We start from the raw sequence: 15985 nt of genomic DNA, 5'->3' as shown, positions 1-15985 counted from the left end.
TACAAAATCTATACTCTAAACTAGATACAGGAATATAAAAAAACAGACATAAACAAGACAAAGAAAGATATTTCAGAAGAAAACTTTAAAGTTAACTGAAGAAAATCATTACTTCATTACTAAACAAGCAGTCTGATAATATAATCTTAAATTGAAGCATATTTTACCCTGCTATAATACTTTACTCCTGCTTACCTTATTTCGCCTGTTATTGCCTCTGCTGGGATACTTCTACTCAACAGAATGTTAGAAGCAGCTCTATTACAGTGAATTTATTGCCTGAACACAGGGCAGGAAGCCAAACATCTGAATACAAGAAAAGTCTGACGTGGACTTAATCTTCTGTATCTCTCATTTATGTCAATGTTCTAATGGCTCCAACTGCTCATGGAATTCCCTGAGGGTTAGAAAGAGTAAGAGCAAACTATTAAATGTCTGTTTTTTAACATGCCACAGAAGCTTTCCTGCCTGGAACTGCATGCACATTTTTAGCCAATAGTTCTGTGCAATGCCTGAATATACTCATAAATTCTACTCTTAGATTTTACATCTTGTTGTCTGTCATTTTCCAAGGCTTATTCAAGTGCATATACTGGGTTTATAGTAATAGAGGCATATTAAAAGTAGGAGCATAGCCTTTGTTGCAGGGAGCTCAAAACAAACTAACTGCTTAAACATTTACACAACTATCAAATGGGCTTTGCAATGGCAATACTTGGACTGCTTGTGGCATGAGCGAACTTGTTAAAGTGGATGTGCTACATTTCTTTGCCCACAAAGCCCAGATAGTAAATAAGTCTTTTATCAAATTATCAAATTTGGTATGTTCAGTTGGCTTTATCTATCTATGCATGTACATTCCTAACCCTTCACTCACTGATTGGTGAGTCCTCTCTATTCATATTAACCCTTTTTTTTTTCAATTAGTGAGCATTGCATTTTTAAAGAAGTGAATCACACTTTTATTTACCTCACTGAAATAATGAAATTCCTCTAAAAACAACAACATTGACCTTTTAAAATTATTATTATTTTTTTACCCCTCCAGAGTTTTCTTAAAATCACAGAGCTACTGTTTTTATCTGGAACTTGTACACTACGTCATGAAAGTTCTATATTTCAGCTGTGTTTGGTTTAGGAAAAGTCTCTTCGTTTATTAAGTCCTGTACACTAGAAATACATCAGATCAGTAGAAACACTTAACTGAAAGATATATTTAATGGTAAATCAATGTGAAACTTTGAAATCTCGAGTCTTTGGCCTATTACCCAAGTAGACTGAAAAATGTGAGAATGCTTCTAAATCATACACTTGTTCTGACTGTGTCTGGGATAGAGTTAATTTTCATCCTGGTAGGTAGTATAATGCTGTATTTTAAATTTAGAATGAGAATAGTGTTGATAACACACTGATACTTAGTTGTTGTTAAGCAGTGTGAAGTGTGAAGCACTAAGAGAAGGACTTTTCTCCTCCTCACACCACACCAGCAGTGAGGAGGCTGCGGGACAGAAGAAGCTGAGAGGAGATACAACCGGGACAGCTGACCACCACTGACCAAATGGATATTCCATATTATATATATAGCTCAGTAACATAAATTAGGGGAAAAGCTGGCTGGGGTTCACAGGTTGGGCACTGGCTGGGCATTGATTAATAAGTGGTTGGCAGCTTCATATTTTTTCATAATAGTTATTTTTATTTTCCTTTCTTTTTCTGACCTTTTAAAGTGTCTTTATCTCAATGGGTGAATTTTACTTCCTCCCCCCCCCCAGTTCTCTGCCCCATCCTGGGGTGATGATGGGGAAGTGAGCAGGTGGCTTTTGTGGTGTTTATCTGCCCACTGAGTTAAACCACAACAGTCCCTTTTGGCACACAGCCCATGGGACATGAAGGGCTGAGATAATCACAGGTCTGATGAGAGCATGCTAAAACCAATTTTTCATAAGCAATAAATTGTATTGGTTTAATGGTCACTGGTCATAACATTGATTTATTTGATCTCAGTGTCATTATGTGTGTTCTCAAAGCTGCGTTATATAACACCTTACTTGCTGTGTATGTTGCCTGTTGTCTTATTTATCATCCTGGGGTTAAGGTTAAAATGTTGTTGTACTTTGTAACACAGGTTTGTGATAGGATGACATTTCTGCTGGCAGGATTGCAGCATGTATACTCCTGACATCGTCACCATGTCTGCATGGTGGGAGCTGTCTGTTGGAAACATCCCTAATTGCACCATCTGTCTCCTTCCCTTGCAGCCTATCCATGACAGAATTGCCCTCCTCCATCCTCCTGTTCTCCTCCAAGGGAGTTACAACAGCTCTTGGGAAGTCTCAATATCCTCCGTGTGTTCAAACATGCATGAATGTGAAAGCTTATGAAACTCAGTAAGAACATTACCCAGTGATCTGCCCCAAGGCTGGATAGTTACATAAGCGACAGTGTGTGGGGGACAGTATGCGCAAGGACCTAGGACACTTGGGCACCTCCAGTGTTTTGGAACTTCACCTCTGAATAAATGCAGAATGCAGAAAAAAAATTGTAAAATATCTAGAAAATGAGAGCTGTCACCCTGGCGATTCCAGAGAGACTCGAATGACCAGTGTGTTGGGACCAGGCTGATCGAGCCCTGTTCAGCAGCAGTGCTCAGTGCTGGTGATGGGGAGGGAAGGTCTCTGGGTCTGATAACAAAGCAACAGGATCCACAGCTGAACCAGAGAACCAACCTGTGCCAGTATCAGCCTCTGTATGAAAGAAGAAATACCGGAAGGTGGAAGTCAGCTCATTCAATAAGGGATGAAGGAGATGCTTCTAAGAGGGAGCAAGAGGAAGAGGATGAGGCTACTTCAAAATAGGACTATCACAAGTAGAGGAGGAGGAAGATAAGTGGCCACTGCTCACAGAAGAGGAAGCATCAGAACTCTTAAATGGGGGATGATCCTTATCACTGAGAAAGCTACAGGATAGATGAAAGGATTTCACCTGTCAGCCAGTTGAGCACATTTTCAGGTGGATGCTCCAGTGCTGGGATAACAGGACCAGTAGCCTGGAATTAGAGGGTAGGGAAGCCAAGCAGCTGGGTTCATTTTCTAGAGAAGGGGGCATTCATCAAGTGATTGGAAAAAGCGTCCTCAGCCTGTGTAGACTGCTCTTGCCAGGCATGAACAAAAGTTATCCCTTCAAGGAAGATGTTATATGTTGCACAAGCAAGAAGACCACCGTGGAGAAAGGCATCCACTACCTGAGGGAATTAGCCATGCTGGAGGTGACTTATGGCAACCTGGGGAAAAAGCAGTTATACAAAGATCCAGATTAAGTCAGGTGCATGCAACCCATAAGGCTGCGGTTCAACAGAGCCTGAAGAGATGAAGAAAGACAAAGGGCAGATGAATTGGCTGGCCAACTCTGGTAACATAAAGTCTCTCTCCCTCATCTTGTCTGTGGGGGAAGTGGTCTGAGAACTCAAAGAGACAGATATTACTCCTCACCTGTACAGACGAGCATCTCAGTTACCAGGAGTAATCATTTTTCTGCTCAAGAGAGAGGATGTAGTGGGTAGACACCATGGATCATCCCATGGTTTTATTAAATGGCTGTCTGCCTTGCCTAGTCTCTCAGAGGACCCTTCTGTTATGGGGTTGGTGAAGGTTAAAGAGTAGCAGCTGCCAACTGCTACCACAAGGGTACACCAGCAGCAGTATTGCATCAGCCAAGACTCTGTGATTCCAACCCACAAGCCAATTCATTAACTAGACCCAGGGAGTGATTAGCAGGAGAGGACCCACTCACCCTTTAATGGTCCCATACAGCCAGTGTGAAGATCTAATGGAGAACAGAGACTAACAATAGGCTATCATGGCTCAACAGAAGGCACACAGACAGTTGCTGCGCTGAACACGCTGGAACTTCAGTACCAATAGGAATCCAAGGCAGCAAAGTGGTGTGCCTTGGTTTTATTGACAATGTCTGCCAGGAGGTGAAACCTCCAATGGAATAGAAACTCCTCCCCCTAAATACAAGTATGAAAATTAATTTTAAAATTACTAAAATTAGATAACAAAACAGAATAAAACAATGATCGAACAGTAACAGAGAAAGTGTCACCCCAAATCACTCTTTCGCCTCTGCACCACCGAGGCGGCAATGCAGTCTCGATGGTGTCACGTGGTCCCATTGCAGCTGGAGCAGAGTCATGGCTGTACGAGCAGCATCAGTGGTGGCAGATTGTCCTATTAAACTGTCTTTATTTCAGCCCATGAACTTTACTATTTTCCCCTCTAGTTCCTTCCCCCATCCTGGGGGCTAGGGAGGGGCAGTGGTGGAAGTGAGTGTGTAGCTGTGTGTTGTTTAGCTACCTGCTGAATTAAACCATGAAGAGGACAAACACAATGAAAAATGTGTGATGCAGTAAAAGCATTTTCCTTTGTTTTAATACAGTTCTTCAGAGGCTCTGCTGGTTCAAGATCAAACGATGCTGTTGCAGCTGCATTTTTTGGGAGGGAAGAGATGCATCTAGGTTTTAAGGTATAGACTAAAGATCACATGAGCTGTGTTTGTAGGCTGCATACATACCTGGGCCATGAGGTAAAATTCCAGATTTAAATTTGTTGTCCCTACAGCCACAGCACAGAGCAATTTCTTGTTTTATGAGGAACTGTATGAACATCATAATGCACTACACCACCCCTGCTCTAGAAGAGCTAAATATGCCATCAGCAGCCACAAAAAAAGAAACTATCTTAAACTAATTGCAATTGATACCATCTGCATAGATTAAGCCATAGAATACTGAGGTTGCACCCACATTGCAGCTGATCTTCTATTTTAACCTTTACAGATGACTTTAAACTTTACAGTTTATTGCTCCCATTAGAAATAACAGTATCAAAAGCTGGAACAACCAAGGGAATTGTGTTCAGATCCTGATGAAAAATACCAAGTTACCAAGTTAGTAGGTGGGACCACCTGTCCCATTTGAGAGGGAAATAGGGGAGGATATTCATCTGGGGAGCCCTGTAAACTTCTCTTGTAGGCTGACCACTGGGAAGCATCTTCCATTCTCTGCCTCTCTCCAACACTGCCCTCCCCACACTGCTCCTTGGCACTTATGTCTCCCCTTTCCCTTCCCTTCCTGTAACTGCATCCTCACAGTCACATTGGGTTCAGTCCATCACTGGACATGTCTTCAAAATTCTCTTCTAATTAATTTGTCATATTAAATTCTCTTGAAATGCAACAGCCTCTAGAAAACACTGATACACAGAAAAACATCAGTAAAATTACTAAAAAATTAGTTTTGGTATCAATATTGCCATGGAAAGTAACAAGGAAAACAAATGCTTGAAACTGGTTTGTTTTTTGTTTTAGATATCCATCTGTGAAAGGTTAGTATCTGCACAAAAGAGAAGAAGGAAAAGTTTCCTAGTACCCCATGCTACTGCATGAATAATATTGAGTGTGCAGTAAATATCATAAACTACACTTTATCATCCAGTTAATTTGCAAATAATATGCAGGAGACCTAGCTCAGAGTATCTCAAGCTGGAACAAAACTGAAACATAGTCAATGGACTGCACCAGAAAAAATACCAGATATAAAAACTTATTTTTAATTCTGACTTCAGTGTATAGTCAGATTTACACTGGGGAAAGGTTTGATCACAAATAGTAATACTGTGAAGAAAGCCTGTCCTAAGTATTTTCAGTGAAAGTGATTGAACACATTGAAACAGATGTTGAAAGGTAGAATTTTCAGATTTAGGAGATGTCAGATGAAAAAATCTTGCTCTACCTTTGAATACAGGACTTCTATTCTAGAATCCACTGACTTACTCGTAGGAAATACTGATTGTATTTTCATTGTGCCAGAATATATATTAACATTTTATAAGAAGTTCTTGTTTCAGTTCACATTGCAGTCTTTCTCTCCCAAAGACATGAAGATACCAAGCTGAATATATTTAGCAGTAATATATTTTATTTTTGACACAAACTGACATGGTAACCTATCAAGGCGTTTTGTTTCTTGGAAACTGTTGGGTTTTTTAATATTCTAAGAACATTTTATCATGAATCTTTTAACTTCCAACTTTATCTTGCTTTGCATCCTGTTAACAGGGCATGCCAAAGACATACATAGGACTAAATAGAGTCTACCATAGCCTATCTATTGCTCCCAGAACTTCCAAAATGTCATTAAATAATTCTGTTCTACTGTAAAATGAAGACTTCTACTCAAAACAGTAGGCTTTCATTTAAATCTCCACGTGTTTCTGTACACAACAGAAGACTAATGACATTGCAATGCCCATACTGCTGAAAATCAGTATAGGCATTACACTGATGCAAAATCATGCAAAATCTACGATTTTTTAAAACTTGTTCTTAAAAACATACGAAAATGAAAAATGATGCTGTGTAAATGAAAACTACTTCTGCTTCAATGCCATTTTACTACTTTTTAACATTTCTCAAAGCTGAGAGTTTTTACATTGAATATTACTGTAGATGCTTTTTACTCATTATGGGTTGCATTACTTTAGGTGTTTCCAGGAATAAGAGAAAGATGATGCCTCTTAAACTGGAGATCACAAAAGATGTCCTTCTTTTATTTGCTACAGGACACATAGGACCACAGATGGGGTTCAGTAAAAGGGGTCCACTGCACAGTAATACGTAGAAGCCATACAAGGAGCAGCTGAGATCATTTGGTTGTTCAGCCTGGAGACGAGGAGGCTGAGGGGGAGACCTCATTGCAGTTACGACTTCCTTGTGAGGGGAAGTGGAGAGGCAGGCACTGATCTCTGCTCTCTTTGTGGCCAGTGATAGGACTAGTGATAGGGAATCATATGAAGCTGTGCCAGGTGAGGTTTAGGTTGGATATTAGGAAAAGGTTCTTCACTTATAGGGTGATTGTGCACAGAAACAGGCTCCCCACAGAAGTGGCCACAGCACCAAGCTTGACGGAGTTCAATAAGCATTTGGACAATGCTCTCAGGCACATGGTGTGACTTTTGGGGATGGTCCTGTGCAGGGTCAGAAGATGGACTCAATAATCCTTGTGGATCCCTTCCACTTCAGATATTCTGTGATTCTATGTTTCTAACACCCTGTGGTGCTAATAAGCCATGTACTTCAACTGCAAATAGAGAAAAATATGAAGGTTGTCTGGAAATCTTCTTGGACTACAGTATTATTACATTACACTATTATGTCTTTATTACACACAAAATTTTAGTGGACCCTCCATCCTTGAAAATATTGAAAACTCAAATGAACAAGGCTTTGAGCAAACAGTTTTAGTTGTCCCTACTTTGAGCATGGAGGCACGTAGGCAAGAGACATGCAGAGGTCTGCTTCAGTCTCAACTATACTGTGATTCTGAGAAAGCAGTGTTAAAGAAATATTATTTTTATGTGGATTCATTTACTTAGTCTAACTCTTCTAAATGTCCACTTTAGAAATAACTGTATTTCCTCTCTCCATGTAGAATCAAAACAGATATGCAGAACAAACATGGTTGGATAAGACTGAAAGCTGTTACATTTTAACCAAATTTTACTGATAAATTCCTGCAACTTTTGTGACAACACTCCAGAACAAGAATCAGTATTTGTACAGATAATCCTTTTAATTTATAATTTTCAAATATTTCCCAGTCTTTCCACTACTTCTCATAATAGACTGGTACTGTACTGTACTGTACAGGTGTTTTGAGGTGTGCTTTATGTGCAAGGTGTGTCTATACATAAGATGACTAAGCACTGCCACAGCTTCTTTCATTTGACACCACCCACCTGGAACAGTGACATACAACACATACTGTAGAATTGCTGATAATGTGAACATATTTGGAGGAGTTCTCTTTTCCCCTGTCAGAAGCAGACATTCATATAGGGGTGACTGCAGTTTTAGTCCTTGCATATTGTATTTTTACTCAGATACTTTAGCAACCCAGTCTTTACAGTTAATGATCACAAAGGAACTGAATGGGAAGTGAATGGAATAAATATTTCAGTCATCTAAACATTGATTCTTTGTGCTCTTTTATTCTCCACAGCTAGCTTTTCTCAAAATGTCTCTTTGCTATTAAAATTACACCCTTGTATTTTGTCTCCCTTCTTCAGCAATGGGAAAGGGAAATAACTCATTTCTATAATATCACAACAATGAAAAACATGTTTCAGCTATTCAATTAGACATATTAAAGTACAATTGCATAACTTTTCACATGTTACGTCTATATGAAGCAATTTTGTGATTTCCTTTCCTGTGTTGCACAATTACACAGAGCAATTACATTACAATTACACACCTTACATGTAAAGTGTTGGAGATGACTAAGTTCCTGCTTCCAGTTTTCTAAGGGACTCAGGCTTATGCAGTTGTACTGTCTGTCTGTCCTCTCCAACAAGTTTTTAACTTGCTGCATAATTTTGACCAAGTTTGGTAATGGTGTGGAAGGAGGAAGCTTAGTTGAAAATAAATACACATTCTTCCCCGTTTTGTGAACACCAGCAGCTGAACACCAGACAGGCTGACATACATCGCTGAATGAAAAACTGCAGCCTCATCTCTACAGTCATCCCTTCAGTTTGGCTAAGGACCTAGTTATCAGCCTGTAGGTACTAGCTGTTCCCCTGTCAAGTGCAAGACAGTAAATGGCAACCCACAAGGGATCTGAACTCTTGAGTTTATTGCAGAACCAAAGAGACTAGACATTTTACCCTGCTTGATTACCTGGCACAATCGTTCACTGACATCACATTTCTAGGTCTCAACTTGTCTCCTCCTCTGGTTGTCTGGCATAGGCAGGAAGGTCCCTACTGGTGGTCTGGTATGGTTGGGCAGAAAATTGTGTTGATTCCTGTTGTGCTGCCTCCTGCAGTCTCTGGTCTCAAGCATTACTGGTCAAGGTCCCTGGCCATCCCACAGCATTCATCTCCATACAACCTCTGATCTCCAAGATCTCCTCAATTTTTAGGATCATTCCTCCAAACAGGATTTCAACTTCCTCTTTCAGGGCCACTTTTCACTTTATGAGACCACTTCTACTCAGAGACTCTTCTTGTTGAAGTCCTAGGTCCCCAAACTCTTGACTTTCTAAATCCATGCAGTCTATGTGCAGAATTATAATGCATGATCTGCCTCCCAACTGGTAGTTTTGTCTCTTTATTAATTGGAGGGTTCAGAAAATGTGCCTTTTACTTTGCATAAGTATTGCCAGTCAGCCTGTACCAATTGCAGACAGCAGGTATCATGCTCGTGTTTCAGACTTTCAAAGTTCAGTTTCACACATTCATCACCACCTCAACATGACACTATTATCTGCCACCTTTTAGCATTCACGGTTTATGTTATTTTTTTCTTCTGTGCCACCAGTGATCATGTATGTAACTGAACCAACCAGAGCACTGGGCTGTGACACTTGGTTCACTGTTATGGGAAAGTAGTGGAGGGAATGAGGGAAGGTTTAAGAATATGAAGATATTGTAGCACAATAACTTCCTATCAGTGCAACACCAGTAAACAGTGACCCAGCTGAGATTAGTTTTACTGTCCAGGAACAAACATTACAGCTGTATCTGTTCTGCTTGTCTAGGTGACAAAAATGAATTTTAGTGCAGTGGTATGGAGAAAAAGTACCTGGTATAAGGTGAGTTATACTATGAAGAAATGGGGAAGAATTCACCATTCCAGACCATTCCATTGTTTAGAATAAAGATGGCAAGATCCACCACACTGCTCTTCACAGGAAACCTAGGAATGCAGTTGAGTAGTCTAATCAGAAGTAACTAAGTCATGCAGTGGACTTCAAAGGCATTCGGGAATAAAGGAATAAAAACCCATTTGAAAGTGTTTAATTGCTTTATGCTTTCCCTAATTCTAAAAAGACATCATAACAGAACTTTGAGTCATGTCATTAATTTAAAAAATATTATTATATAATAATTATACTCTCTTTCTAAGACAATGGATTTTTGATGCATTGCAACACATTGTAAAATTTTACTTCTGCTTTAAGGTGCCAAGAATGACTTATTTTAAAGAGATCTGTAGTTTTTCAGCACTATTTGCAGCAGAAGTTTGAGTGCAAAACAGGTTACAGCTGTAAGAACTCAAAAAAAGGGAGAATGAGTCTACAATGCATAACTCAAGGACGGTTTCATTTTTTTCTGACAGATTGTATATATGATTGGCAATGAGGAGAGCATTAGCAATAAAAAGTGCCACTGTATCCCTGAAAGGGAGAAAGATCTAAGTCATGGTGGTGGGACATGTGAGAGGACGAAAAAGATCAGCAGAATAACTCATCTGAAACATTTCAAAACTTGATTATTTTCTTCACACTCCAGAGACCTGGTTGCCCAAGAACTTTTGTGCATCTGATAAAAAGGAAGCTTCAGGTGGCAGAGCTGCAAATGGAAAGAACTCTGATAGTGTTCTCTAGAGTTTGGTGCTCATTTTATTTGCCATTAGCTTATATAAGCAAAAGGAACATGTAGTTATTGGGCATACAATTGAAATTATTCTGGTGGCAGTGCTAATTTTGTCGTCTCACAGAGGAGCTCCAAGGACCTTTAATGTGGGCTGTCCTGTATGCCACTGTGGTGGTCATCAGGAGCACAAAACTGTACTTTGGACCTCTGGGTTTAATATATAAACTGAAAGAAGCAGAATTAAGGAAACTAAGCTACTCAGGCAATATTTCTAACACTGCTAGGAGAAGAAAATGATACACTGAGTGGATGGGTATTATATAAAAAATGATTTTGTTTCTGATTTGTGAAGCTTAACCTAAAGCTGAAGTTAGAAGGTACTTTTGGATCTCCTTTACTAATCCTGAAACAGGGAATGTGATTTCAAGGTACAGGAAGTCCAGGCCTTCACAAAAAAAGACAGGCAATTTTACTCCTCTTCCTAAACATGGGTTCTATGCTGTTGTTGCAGAGATCATCCATCTTTCTTCATCCCACACCCTGAAACAGGCAACTCATGACCTGTTGGGACACAACCTTCCAGTGTTCTAGTATGAATACTATAATTCTGCCAGCCTAAATGATTCTTTGAGGGTACAGTGCCATCTGCTCTTACAAAAATGCTACAGTGTCCTTCTCGATAGGATAGACGACAACTTGAGCTAGAGGGCCTTTGGATTTAAGAACTTTACAATAAATTATTTCACACATTTTCTGAGAATTATATGTAAATCTCTAAAAATACATACATAATCTGTTGTTAGATACAGACAATGGGTTCAAGTGATTCGGAGAGTTAAAACTGATAGGTTTTTCCTAGCAATTCATCTTGCTCTATTTAATATTTGTAGCCACTAGCTACAAATTGAAAGCAAATACAAAGTCAAAGTTTCAGGTTAGGGCATAAGATAAAACCTTAACAATAATGCTCAAATCAAGTTTGAGGAAGAGACTATTTTCATTGTCATTGGGTGTATGGAGAAATTGTGGATGCTTTCATGGTCAGTCTGAAATACTGTTTTAGCTTTAGATTCCTGATTATGACCTCTATGACCTGATAGCGCTCCCTCACTCAAGAATTCCATCAGAGCTGGAGGATATTTCATGTGATAGTTATCTCTATTCCTTTACAAGATCATCTTGTCCTTTGTGAACTTTATATGAAAGACTTTCATTTCACTATTCTTTCCCAAGCATACCTCCCATTCCTTCCTCATGGTGCACTTTTATCCACTTGCCATCTGCACTTTTCTGTAACCACCTAAGATATTGTGGATAACACTATAATCACAAAATTTCTTGCCATCTTTGTGATAACATAAAGGCAGAGGGGCTCAGTGTAACATCCTGTCGTTGAGGAGATCCATACTTGCAACTGTTTTTTGTGCTTACAATGTATGTAAATCTCTTTAATTAAATTTTACAAAAATTATATAGCAAAAAGAGATGTATGGAGCAAAATTAGAATATTTATCAGCTCTGTATGTTCTGAACAATATTTTTTTCTGCTATGCAAGTCATACCTCCTATTATTAAAACTGAATATTAGAATCATAGAATCATAGAATTGATTGGGTTGGAAAAGACCTTTGAGATCATCAAGTCCAACCCTTGGTACAACTCCAGTCCCTTTACCAGATCATGACACTCAGTACCACGTTCAATCTGAGTTTAAAAACCTCCAGGGATGGGGAATCCACCACCTCTCTGGGCAGGCCATTCCAATGCCTGATTACTCTCTCTGGAAAGAATTTTTTTCTGATCTCCAACTTAAATTTCCCCTGGCAGAGCTTAAGCCTGTGCCCCCTTGTCCTATTGCTGAGTGTCTGGGAGAAGAGACCAATCCCCACCTGGCCAGAACTATAACTGAATATACAGGTTTTCAAAAGTATTTGCTTTATACTCCAGGAGTCCTACCCTGATTACATCGAAATGGAATATTGACTCTAATTTAAGGCAGGAATCGTATATGGTTTTTATTCAACAGTGCACTCATGTGGCAATACTTAGAAAATACATAGTGTATTATAGGACTAGTTGAATGCAATGTACTTTTTCCATTACAGAAAATAAAATAACACATAAAAGTTGTTGTAGGTTGATACAATATTTTCACCATAATTAATATTTTTTTAATTTCCTTTTAAAACTTACTTTGATTGCATACTTCGAAAAAATATTTTAAATATTTTGGTGATACCAGTCAGAGCTTCCAATAAAGGATATTATCTAGTTCTTTCATATGTGGCCCTGTTCTTCACTGAAATTTAATTTCAGAGCGTAAACTTTAACCCTCCATGTTATCTCAGATCTGTCTCACAGGGCACTTGCAAATGATGAGCACCAATCTAAAATTCTAACTTTCTGGAACAGAAAAAAAGGGTGGAAAACAGATACTACCTTGATACTTCATTATACATTCTCTTCTCATGAAAAAGCTACATATTCCAGAGATCTTAAATTCTTTTCCTTTCATTAAGAAGGCAGTCATCTCAAAGAAATCTTAATGGGCACCTGTATCTGAAGCCTCAGGTATAAACCCAGAAATAGGAAGAAACTTGCAAGGGATGTGTTGCGGGACATTAGAACCGAAGGGACTGCCGCGGTTTTCCGCACTGGCCGCGATCGGCTCCCGCCACCGCCCCCCCGTCCCCCCCCCTTCGCTGCGGGCCAACCTGGGGGACACCTCTGGAGGTCGCGCACAGGCTCTGGCGGACGCCTTGCCTCTCCCCACGCTCCCGCCGTGGCTCCGGCTGCGAGGGCACTGCACCCCACCCCCCACCCCACGTCCCGCCACCGCCGCCTCTTCTTGCTCCCGTCGCCTCCACCCCCCCAGCCTTGGCCGCCGCCGCCGCGCGGGTCCAGCTCCCGCCGCGTTCGGGGATCGCTGCACCCCCCGCCGTCCCCGCCGCCCTGCGAGGGGCTCCAGACTCGGCGCAAGAAAGAAACACGGCACGAAACAGAACTGGGAGGAGAACTGTGCATGCAAAAACAAAAAGCCCCGTATTCCAGCTTTTCGATGCTGAGAGAATTTTTGCTGTGAAATTTCGAAATGGTGCTGCCACTCTGAGATGGGAGGGGCCAGCCCACCCTCCGATGGGGAGGGAGGCGGGTCCCTCGGAGACGTCACCGTGGACAGGCGGAGCTTTGCATACGACATCAGCTCCTTGCACAGGCCCCTGGGTAATGTAGTCTCGCAAAGGACTCTGGTTGTTGTGGTTCCAGTCTGCGAGCCTGTCAGTTAATCAGAAAGCAGCTTGAGTGACCTCGCTTTGACAAACATCAGCCCAGCTTGCCTTTGAGACAACGGAACACAGGCACCCGATGCCCTGTGTCACAGCTTTACAATACATCGTGCACAGACGAAATGCAGCATCTTTCTCCAGCAATTCAGAGAGCAACAGAGAAGCCTTGAAGAGATCTGTTGAACTGATTTCTTTGTTAATTTTTGGCTTTTCTTAAATGGTTACAGAGTGTTCTAAGCTTTTAATAATTTGGAGAAAAGTTTCTATTTTTGTCTCCACAGGTTGGAGTCAGCGATGGATAAGAACAACCAGTTTCCTCTGACTGAATCAAGATCAGTTACCAGAACATTTGAGTGACTGATTAAGCTTTTAATTTGATCCTTCGGATTCAAAATTCATAACACCTTATAGTATTTGATGTATTTCCATCTGTTGGTATTAAGCATTTTCAAACAGCTCTTTTTAGGAGTTCTGAAGTGAATTAAACCAGAGAATGGTTATAGTTATATAGCATTGGATTGGTTAGGATATGTTCTTTTAAATACAAGAATGCATATTTACGACAAGTAACACTGGAATTATAAGACTAAGAGATGTTAAGCTCTGTTTTTTATGAATATAAGACTTCATGCAACATAACTTTGTGAGTTCATAACATACTTTTGGAATCTTTGATTGTTTAGGTCATTGCAGCTGCCCATTATGCCAGTCCCTAACAGCCCATTAGCAGACATGACCCCTCAGGCTGGGTGTTAAGGTGCTGCTGCCTCCCTGGAGAGGAGTTATCACAGCTGAGTCACTGATGTGAAGACAGAAACATTCCCATGCTTTGCAGGGTTACTTTAACACCCAGCCTGCAGCCTGAGGTACCAGGTGTGCCCTGGGCAGCTTCTGCAAATGATCCATTGTTAATAGTTTATGAGAAATGACATAGAGGTTGTAGAATGCAGTTTGGGTTACACCCACATAGTGGTAAACTGGTCCTGGCCACTGTACTGGGACAATGAGTCTCCAGGCAAACAAGCCTTAAAAAACCCCCAAACAAACAAACAACAGAACAAAAAAAAAACCAAAAAAAGAACACTGTAGCTGTCAAGAATAGAATGAACTCAGTCATGGGGGCACAAACTGAATTCATTTATTAAACATGCATCTAGCAATATAAAAACCCTGAAGGCAAGACATGTAAATCAAAAGGCAGGGTTATGCTAACAAGGTGACCAAGCGAATTCTCTGCTACAAAGACACAAGGACAATTAGTCTTTCTTGACAGCATGGGACTGGCTAAAGGAGCTTTCACACAATCTTACAACATCGCTAGAAAGCTATTTCTAGGGCTATAAAACACAGTTAGGCATTGACAAACACAGTCTCTGTTGTACCTCCTTGGGCCTCAGGAATTCAGTTTGAGGAGTCTTTTTCCAAGGCTTGCAAGACAATCCTTTCAGCTCTGTCTCTGCTAAATGTTTAGATTCCTACAGAAAACTGTGGAGTTGAAAGTTGAACATACGTTGAAAGCAAGTGGTTTTACTTATTTTGATATGCAGCATAGAGTATAACCCTCCATGTTATCTCAGATCTGTCTCACAGGGCACTTGCAAATGATGAGCACCAATCTAAAATTCTAACTTTCTGGAACAGAAAAAAAGGGTGGAAAACAGATACTACCTTGATACTTCATTATACATTCTCTTCTCATGAAAAAGCTACATATTTCAGAGATCTTAAATTCTTTTGCTTCGTTAAGAAGGCAGTCATCTCAAAGAAATCATAATGGGCACCTGTATCTGAAGCTTTTAGCTGGAGAGATGCTAACCATTTAGCTGACACAAGTCAAGTCAGTTTTACTATTCCCATTTCTAGTCTTTGTGAAACTGTATTGCAGGGACAAAAAAGCCTCTTGGAGCACACATCACATTTTGGGCAATCACAAGCAGATAAGCATAATGTGAGTGTCAGGGAGCAGAGAGATACAACGGAGGCAGTGCAGAGTGCTCTCTAAGAGAAGCAGTACCATGGTATCCATGCCAGAAGAATTAGACTTCTAATTCTCTCTCTCCTCTGACATTATGTCTTTAGTGTAACTGAAATAGTAAGAAAGACTGTCTAGAGTCTTAGCAAGCCTTCTTTTGTTCTGCCATTTCCCAGAGCTAACAGGTTTCTTCTTACAGTGCCTGGCTGTCAGCAGGTCCCTCAGTGGTGAGGTTGCAGGCAATGCCCATTTCAGTGGGGCTGGAATACAGGAAGATATTCAGTCCTGAA

At 40.4% G+C, this 15985-nt stretch overlaps 1 protein-coding gene across 2 annotated transcripts in view; it reads right to left on the bottom strand.

The window, feature by feature from the left end:
* LOC139684648 (uncharacterized) overlaps nucleotides 1-13229 on the bottom strand; it is a 29781-nt gene extending 16552 nt beyond the window's left edge. For both annotated transcript variants that reach the window (XM_071580785.1, XM_071580786.1), the window contains exon 1: nucleotides 13154-13229. The gene's annotated coding sequence lies outside the window, so the exon portion shown is untranslated. The remainder of the gene's footprint in view (nucleotides 1-13153) is intronic.
* Between the last annotated feature and the right edge of the window lie 2756 nt (nucleotides 13230-15985).

Source organism: Pithys albifrons, chromosome Z, assembly GCF_047495875.1.
Source record: "Pithys albifrons albifrons isolate INPA30051 chromosome Z, PitAlb_v1, whole genome shotgun sequence".
Classification (NCBI taxonomy): domain Eukaryota; kingdom Metazoa; phylum Chordata; class Aves; order Passeriformes; family Thamnophilidae; genus Pithys; species Pithys albifrons.
This window is presented reverse-complemented; position numbering and strand designations above follow the sequence as displayed.